Below are 10,014 nucleotides of genomic sequence, written 5' to 3'. Positions count from 1 at the left end.
AAAAATTTCTTCACCAAAAGGGTTGTCAAGCATTGGAACAGGCTGCCCAGGGACGTGGTTGAGTCACCATCCCTGGAGGTATTTAAAAGACATGTAGATGTGGTGCTTAGGGACATGGTTTAGTGGTGGACTTGGCAGTGCTACGTTAACGGTTGGACTCGATGATCTTAGAGGTCTTTTCCAATCTTAATGATTCTATGATTCTATGATTCTAATCATACCTTCTTAGTTCATAAAATATGTATCCTGTCTGTAACTGAGATCATGGCAAACTTAGTATCTTAGTGATAGGCAATAAAATTTCTTGTTTGTGCTTCAGCAGCCATCATTTAAATTCTACATTGTGATAAAGCCCATCTGACCCTGCAAAGGCAAACTGTACGGAACACAAAAAAGATGGATCAACAGTGCATCTAATGGCAGCAATGTCATCTTTGGAATTACACCAGCAGCAATCATTTTGGATAACAGGGTAAAATCTATACATATTATCTTTCTAGCTACAATCACGTTGTAAGGTTAATTATTTTAATGACTTTGTATTTATGAAAATGTTTCGATTTACAACCGATGCCTTTTTACAATTTTCTAGCTACTGACCAACTGCAGCGATGATCCAAAACCAAAAGAAGTTCTCCATATAGGCTTACTCAACTTGCATAGGTTTACTCAAATCAACCTAGTGAGTGACATTAATGTAAGTGCTAGGTATGTAAATGTTAGGCCATTAACACACACTGAAAACAGAGCTGTATTGTTTCACGTCAGCAGAATGTTCTGTCTCGTATCACTCTTAGCAGCTAATGTGTAGGTGTCGATGAATTTACACTTAAGCATATGAAACACTTGAGCTCCTGCTTCTTAGCATACGTACCAGCTTCCACTCACAGTATCTTACTAGTAATTTAAGTCCGTTGCTGTCACAAATCAATTGACAAATTCTGTGTCGGATTCATTTCATTGATAGAAAATGACCTAGACACTCCATTACTAGAAATTTTTTTTATTTGCAGAAGAAAAAATTTTCCACATAATTGTGAGTGCTTCCTCAGAAATTCTTTTCGACCTATATAGGGTAATTGGTTATCAGACAGGTTTCTAACCATCCTTTCCTGCATAAAGCTGCATTGAGAAGCAGTTTATAGGTCAATTCCATGAGTGGCTGCAATTCCCCACTACTGTGGATCTCACTCAGCATTTCACGTCTTACTCAGATCTTAAGAGGTCAAACATCTAGAGCGATCCTATCACAGATGCATGCAGTGGTCCTCAGTAGACTTGGAATACATGCAGATTGAAAAGAGATTATTCACCGAATTGAGAGTTCTTTTGAGTGAATTTGATTATTCCTTAAGAGATAATCAAGGAAGTCAGAACGGACAACTGTCCTTCTTATCTAGAAGGTCCCACACCTTGAGTTTTCTTCTATTCTACACTGAACATGCTGCAAGCCACTTAGAAGCTGCAGTGAGAAATTAATATAGCCCTGAACCTTTTTAGATAGGCTATACCAAACTGGACCTCCGTTCTCTTTCTGTGAACTGTACAGCAAAGCATTTTTAGCTGCAGTTAAAGGTGCTGGTGACTAAGGACCAAACAGCTCAAGACAGACTTTTATTGAAGATAGGGTCTACAGAGGAGACAATCATCATCTGCATTTTCAGAAGGAAGGACTTCGCTGTCAGGCCTCGAAGTGAAACTCTCCAGGACTGACAGGAAAGTGACTGTGGTGGCAACTTCTGGCTACAAAATTCATTCCCGTAAGAAATTGTTCAGGGATGACTCATTTAGACGAAAATATTTTTCTTTCTGTACAAATGCCTAATAAAACACAGAAGTTGAAATCCTGTTATACTTAGATTTTGGTCTAGTAACTCCTGGGTCTTAGTTTCTTAATTTTATGCGAGAGCTCAGGCACAATGATCCTTCCCTATGCAAAAGCTATGTTCCACTACATAATTTACAGGATGATCCCAGATTGCATGCTGGGGGACATACTTTAAATGCAAATAATAACAAAACTCAAGGGAAAAAAAAGAGCTGGTATTCCTTATTCTACAGATATACCTTAGCAAACTGAGTGTGCAACTGTTTGCTATACTGTTAATAACTTTGGTAACTGTGGCTTTTCCTTTTTCAGATATTTTAAACAGTATTATATATTTTTCAGATATAATAAACAGATAACTTCTTGAGTTATCATAATTCTTCAGCAATGCCCTTCTTTTGATTAATGTGAAAGTGAAAATTTATCAGTGATGACTCCACAAATAGCCTGTAAGAGTTACAATCAATAACTCTTAATTGGTGAGATATAACCCTGAAGTAGAAAAGAGCTTAATTATCTGAGAAATTTAGGAAGACTTACGTTTATATATTACTATCATTTTACTTCATATTTTTGCATGGAAATATGTTTCATTCTGCCAGTAATCTTCCAATGGAACTAAATTACTATCATTTTACTTCATATTTTTGCATGGAAATATGTTTCATTCTGCCAGTAATCTGTTCCAATGGAACTGCCGCAAAACTAAGAGTGTTGAAATATTAATCTTCAATTCTAAGTTGAGTGTTTTTTTAAAGTTTAGTCCAGTTTTATTTCACTGTGACAGATCATTTAAAGAGTAGAAGCTATTATAGCCTGGTAGGCTAAAATATGCATATTTGGTGGGTACTGATGAAGGGACTCCTTATACTTGTGGACAAGACTTTCAAAATAGCCTACCTATGGTTAGATTTCTAGGTTTATATTTAGGAACTTAAATAGAAGGTACCGGCTGCTCCACAGTTTTTTGAAACTATGCTACCTATTAAAGGCATAATAGCCTACAGTTATTTAGTTTATTTACTTTTCTTAAAGTTCTGAATCTTCGTAACTCTAAGCGCTCATTCTAAGGACTCTCCATGTATTCTATAGGTGGGTAAAGATAAAAACTACTATGATGAAGGTTTCTAACTGACACTCATTAGACGGTCCAAGGCTTACTGAATGTAAGAGGTGAAAATATTTTCATGAACAAGAAGAACTCATATGAAGGGGTAACTAGTCTTCAGGTTCTGCTGTTGACCTCTCAGAACAATGCTGTCAGGCCAGAAAAAGGGAGAAATGTTTTTCTTTTAAAAACAATCTTAAATACAGATTGTGTCAAAGTTCTTCTACATAGGTTTATTTTAGCTACCATTTGTCAAGCTGTTTCAGCAGTTCTCCTACTGTGAAACCTGATAACTTTTCCCCTCCTTGCATTCCTTCTCCCAGATTATTCGTCCAGTTTCTGATTCCAGCAACAATTAGCAAGCAGTTTAGTTTACCAGCTAGACCTAAGTTTGCTAGAGCAGAAAGAGTAATAAATGCTGCCACTTCGCCAAATTATCAATAAGGAAGTCTTTACTAGCAGTGCTAGAATCTGGATTTGTTAAACTGTTAGTTTGTTGGCCTTCAGGATACAGTACAGACCCATCTATTACTAGAAATCTGTGTTATTTCTAATGTGGTAGGACTATTTTTGTTCTTATTTTTACCCTTATACACTTCTACTTATTGTGGGCAAGTATGATATCTTTTAAAAACAGAAATACATATAATTATTATTAGCTGTACTTTTTAATTTACTGTGTTCTTCATCTGTTAAGAAATAACACAGGAGTAAACATCCAAGAGCAGGAATTCAAAAGCATGTTATGCCCAAAACGCTTCACTGAGCTTCCCGGTTCTCAGAAAGGACTCTACTACCTTCCCACTGCCGGCTCTAGTCCCTGTATCCCAAGCAATGATTCCCTGCAGCTCTGCCATAGGTGTGTAAGCACCAGAAAAGGATCAGACGCGCTTCTGTCCTGAGCATTTCCTGCTGGCTAGCTCTGGGCAGCGCTGCGCTTCCTCAGCCTTTTGGGGTTGGCAGTCTGAGAATCGCACGCCTCCCAACTCTCTGCTGAGAGCCCAGACACGGAACAGAAGACTGTTCTGGGAGCAAGCGTCAAAAGCATCGGTCCTGCAGTGTCCTTTGTGAAGGTTCAAACACTTTTCATAGATGTTAACCAAAGGATTTTACAGAACTGGATAATATGAACTCTCTGTTTTGTGGGCTGCAGAACTGAGTTACAGAGCGTCTTCCAGGTACAAAAATGAAACCAATTAAGATGCCTAAATTACATAGCGCTCCTGAAAATCAAGCTGGTTTTTTCCTACGTACCTGAATATAAATTTATGAGATTAACTGAATATATATTGCCCGTGTATATATTTCTAGAGACATACTTCAAGGTTGTTTTACCTGTTAAAAATTTTCCTACGCGTTAGCTTTTAGATGAATTATGTAATTGGGATCTTGGCTGGTGACATTTTTAGAAGAAGGTGTTATTGCAGTGCTTTCATATTTAATGATTACAAGAACTAGAGATTATCCAGATGCGTACAGGAATGCTTTAAATGGCCTATGATTGACTATTTCACCAACAGAGGGCTGTGTGCAATGGCTCAGAACTGGCTACTTCTGTTTCCACGCCAGTTACTTGGAAATTTTTCATTGACTTCCTATGCTGCAAAATCTACTAAACACGTAATAATATTTCAAAGACAATAAAGGTGGTCTATGCATATATGGGACACATTTTTGATACTCACCAACTACTAACTATATCTCTTTTTAAAGACCAATCTCTAACACTCATAAAGTAAAAAAGAAAAACAAACACCAAAAAACCATTTAAATCCCATATTGAAATCAGTGGAAAACTTGCCTATATACAACTACACACTCAGATCTTTAATAAGTTTAGCTTGCAGGCTTATTTATTGACTGGGAATATTCAGCAAAAAAAAATAGTTCTTTCTGGGTTTTGTTGCATTGCACAATTCTGGAGCGTAACCTAGATTTTGAGACTGACATTTCATATTTGCTTTATATATTTTGCCACAAAACATGACTTTTTTATTACTTAAAACCTTCTTTGAGACTAGATAGGTTGTACTTTTATCACTTGTTCAGCAACATTGACTACAATCAAGCACTAAAGACCTGATCCTGATTCCATAAAAAGTTTCACTCGTTACCCACAAAAGATTGGGCTAGTTCATCATCTGGTGCAGACCTGTATTGATCCATCAGCATACAATATTTTAACATCTGCCTCAATCCTTCTGTGGAGTTACTCCTGTTTTACACCACAGCAGATTATATCAGAACTGCAGTCCAAGTGTCTAAGTATGTCGAGGCCTCTGCTAAAGATTCAAACAGTTCTTTTTGTGCAGACAGTGGAGACAGTACTTCCAACTGTGAAAATCAGCAAAACAAGTACTAAATTCTTGGAGTATCCTGTTTCTATTACCATATCAAAAAAAGACACAGTCGAAAAATGGTCACTCCTACAGGAAGAGACAAGGTGTTCCCCCAGCAATTAAACATGAAAGAAATTGAGCCCACTTAAAAGCTTTGTTGATCAAGTTATTTATTCAGAAATAATCCCAATAGACTTCAAAAACATATTCTAATAAATGGGAGTTTTCAAATGTGGAACATTTGCACATTTTTCGGCTGTAAGCATAGGAAAAAAGCAAAACACAGCTAAGGACAAGATTTACAAATGGTGCCATTTAAAGTAACCCTATTTAATTTGATAGAGAAACAACTAAATGATTTTTTTAAATCATACAACTAAAAACTTTCACCATACTTTCACTGATGTCAAAGGTATCATTTCCCTTTTGAGAGCAATGCAAGGAAATCAGACCCAATTCTTTATCCTACCAATATTAGCAGGAATTCCACTTAAGCAGACAGCAAGGCTGTAAAACCTTGAATTTTATTTTTTTATAAACTATGAATGTTTGATAACCTACCAGATTACGATGACAATCTGAGTAAATACACAGGTAAGGGACGGAACAGGTAAAACTTAGACTACAGTAATACTTTAATAATGTGACCATAATTTGACTCGTAACTGAGTTATTTCATATTACAGACAAAGCTTAGCTGCCAGTGACATTATTCATAGCAGGATCAGGGTCTTTGTTTTTTTAACCATATTTTATAATACATGTTTCAATTTGCTTTGCAGCAAACACTTTGCTTCCATAATATCAGCTCTGCCAAATAACTTCTCTTTCACATACTGTATGCATTAACACTTTGACATACAGTGAAGTCCCAGACCTAGAATTTACAAAGGTTTTTACAACCCCTTATGTGTGATAATGTGCTAAAAAGAATTTAAGTTCTGCCAGATTCTACTACTATTGTAATAACAGGGTCAACAATTAATCCTTACATTTACAGTCTGTAAACTTGGTATTTAATACTGAGTAGTACAGTTATAAGCCCTTGCAACAGGCATGTGTGTTCACCTAATTCCTTTTAAGCCACTGCTTTCTATTGTGTCCATCCAGAGGGCAAATCTTTATCACTGCATGAGACTTCACATTCTTAGAACATTAGAGATTTCTCCCAAGCTCTGCTCAATTTATTCCCCCCTATTATCAACAAATACTCAGAACAACGATAAATTAACCAATGCTGGGAGGATTTCTTCTGAAAAGAAGCAGAGAGCTCTACAGAGAAAAGAAAAGCAACTTCTTAATCTTGCTGGCAGATGGAAACCCTACTGTTCACCACTGTACAAAACAAATCCGGGAGAGACATAATTGCTCCAGTGTGTTTTAGGTATAACTTCACTTCAGCAGTAATGTCATGGCTCTTTTATTATGCTTGCAACCTTGTTAGAATTAAGGGCCCTATTTGGAGGAGACCAAATACCTTTGGGCAAGGCAATTGTAAAACTGAGTATGACAACTCCTTTCCTACATTTTACAACTGCTACAGACACCAATTTTACCAACAATATTTTTCTTTTTTTTTTTAGTAATCAGAAAATACCATAGCACCAGGAAAGGTTTTATATCAAAGATTTTTTTTTTCTAGTGACCTTCCAATAATAGGTGCTAGGCACAAGAGATTATTTCAACCCAAAACCACTGAATATTTGTGGGTATTCTATATGTACTTATAAACAGTTACATTTGTTAAGATATACACAAAACTGAAGTTGAGAAACTTCTTTTCTGCAGAGCTAGTGAAAAGACACAGTTTCCTGCAGCCTGAATAGTCCTTTCTTGGATCCTTGTGAAATCTCCTTCTAAATTAAATGCAAAGATTCACGCTCTAGAGAATGTGCAACACATACCAGTCATTTTTCTGTGTCAGGTGTCTGCTGCTGAAGTTGAAGTAATTATTTTACCTTAGAAACGATTAAAGAAATCTAAATTATACAGCAAAATAGACATATACTTGCAGGTCTCTCTTGCACTATACTGGGAAGACTGGACCATTTCACCTGCAGATCCCTGGGACTCAGAAAAACTTCAGCTAGGACGACTAGCTGAATCTAGTGAAATCGCCCTTTGATTTAATCACTCTTGCTCACTTTGTGAATATTTATCTGAGAAACCCCTGTACGTCCTCTGTTTCTGAAGGTTAATAGCATTTTGTTAAACTAAAATTAACACACAAGACTATTTCACTGTAAAATAAAGGAACGATGAAAATGTTTATATTCTTTTTCAACCTTAAAAGTGAATTGATGAGTTAAAATCAAGAGTGCTTTACATCACTAACAGTTCTGAGAAGAGATTCACACTTTTCTAGTTTAAAACACCTTTTTGTACAGGTTTAGACCAGCCAGATACATTAAACAGTTTTCATTCAAGAAACAGATCCGTATCTTCCCAGTGTAACTTACTAAGCAATTACAAATAACAGTGTGAAGTGAGCATCCACAAAGAACACTCTCCTTTTGCCATCACTAGTGGGCCCAGTCCTGCATTCCTTCTGCACCTAGAACTCCCACTAGTTTCCCAGCCTGGGTGGGGGAAGCACAAGGAACCTTTGTATTTCCTAAGATGACTGTAAAAAGTATCTATTCTGTATTAGAAACAAATCTGCTTGTCACTTACACAGAGGGTCCAAAGTGTATTTTCTATATATAGCTTCATAGCCTCATTTTCAGTAAGGATTCTTAAATCTTTTTGCACTCAGATTAAGAGGTGGATTTCCATTTGCTTGAAAAAGCTTATAAATAATAAAAAAGACTGATTTTTCATTTCTTGCCCATGAAATTTAAATCAGCATCACAATAGTGCATTGATGCCAGGCCCTTGCAAAAAATTTATAGTGCTGAAGCCATGCCATTTCGACTAAATGAGTTTATTCATTCCAAACACATTACCAACAGATTTAGTATTAAAGGTGAGGAAGGAGAAAGGAAATCAAAGGATGTCTTTTAAAATACTGAATTTTGTTTACTTTAGCCAAGTCATAAAGCAAAAATATTTTCTAAAAAGAGCTGCTTAAGAGCCGGTGGGCACTGAGCTGAACAAACACAAGTCACTAGTTTTCCCATTCAGTTGCTTCTCACTTCTGTAACTTTTTCTGCCTAAAGAAGAAATAACTCAAGAGCCCAATCAGATCTTCACACCCCCTTTCTTGGTACTATGAAAGACACCTCCTACTTCTCTTTCTTTTTTGTGTTAAATAAAGAAACTTGAAAAAAGTCAAGAATTTTAGGAATCTTTTGAGGTTTCTCTACATGGAATGGATTCTGTTGTCTTAAAAAGAAGTCCCTGCTATATGATTAACACTTTATATGAATACACCATGAAATTTTCTTTACATAGGGGTAGCTTATGAAAAGACAACTGAAGAATATAGGATTTAATTTAACAGAGTTTATGAGAGCAATGATTCATATTTTACCCAGCATTTTCATTTAGTCATATTGTTTACCTGCTGTAGTATGCTATTTTATTTTATTCCTCAGCATTTTCCCTCTCCTACTTTCAAATATGAATCATTATGTCCTAGTTTATGTATTAACTACTTTAAATAAGATTAGAACGCATAAAAGACGATTCGGAAATATCTCCCTTGTACTCCGTTAGGGAAATTAGGTCAAATTCTACTCCCTCTGTAGTCAATGGAAAAACTCTTACTGACTTCAATAACAGATCAAGCCCTAAACACAGCTCCCTGTAGTTTCTGAGCAAATGGCATACTGTATTTCAGAAAAGTTCAAGAACTAAGTTCTTTTCAGAATGTTTCTACAAAGGCGAGAAGCCTGTAGTTTTATGTTTCTGCAATGTCCTTTATACAGAAGACTGGAGGAAAAGATTTTTAACATAGCTTTTTAATTTTTAAGAGTTACCAAAAACAAGTTAGTCTGCCTAATGTTGCTGAGTATACTTCAGTAAGTACCAGATAACTTCTGTTGATTTTTCCTGGGCTGCTTGGGTTTACACTTTCTTTTAACTTTTCATTTGCATCCAACCCATTATGTAAAGATAATCTACATAAATCCTACTTCATTAAGTCGGTTCTACTGTGAATGGTCACACGAGAAGCGGCATAAGAAATCTATCATGCCTTTGTGGACAGTATTGCTTCCTGAAGAAGTTTAGTTTTGACACAGCACTGAGGAGCCGAATCCTCGAAGCCCTGCGAAGTTAATTCACCCCGGGTGAAACTCCACTGGAGTCCGTGGAATTACGACAGGGATGACATTTGACCCACTCCAATCCCTGTCAGGAAGGGGGCCGGCAGGGGGCAGAACCCCTGACCGATCTGCCACCGCCAAGGCTGTGCCCAGGTATAAAGGGCTGGGGTGGCAACTGACCACCTCACCGTGCTCCCGCTAGGACGCCTGTTGATTCAGAAAGGGGGAATTCAGATCGAGAAACGCCTCGTTAAAATAATAAATCCGTAAAAATGGAACCTTTCTTTTCGGAGAGTCAAGCCCCTTCACGGATGTCAGACCCACAGAAAAATAAAAACCCCAATCCCAGCCAGATTGGCCCCCAGATGCGCCTGCGGGCTCCGGTGGGAGGGAGAGAGGGAGGGAGGGAGGAAGAGGCAGCATTTCCACCCCCGGTAGGAGAGGAAGGCGCTCCCGCCACCGGAGATTATCCACTGCGGCTCCGCCAATGTGTGCGAGCACATCCCGAAAAGCCGGAGCGCCCCGCCGGCG

At 37.4% G+C, this 10,014-nt stretch overlaps 1 protein-coding gene across 5 annotated transcripts in view; it reads right to left on the bottom strand.

Annotated features, from left to right (window-relative positions):
- Window positions 1-10,014, bottom strand: part of COL11A1 (collagen type XI alpha 1 chain) — a 167,428-nt gene that overhangs the window by 156,061 nt on the left and 1,353 nt on the right. The gene's annotated exons all lie outside the window — the stretch shown is intronic.

Source organism: Aptenodytes forsteri, unplaced genomic scaffold, assembly GCF_000699145.1.
Source record: "Aptenodytes forsteri isolate BGI_AS27 unplaced genomic scaffold, ASM69914v1 Scaffold181, whole genome shotgun sequence".
NCBI lineage: Eukaryota > Metazoa > Chordata > Aves > Sphenisciformes > Spheniscidae > Aptenodytes > Aptenodytes forsteri.
This window is presented reverse-complemented; position numbering and strand designations above follow the sequence as displayed.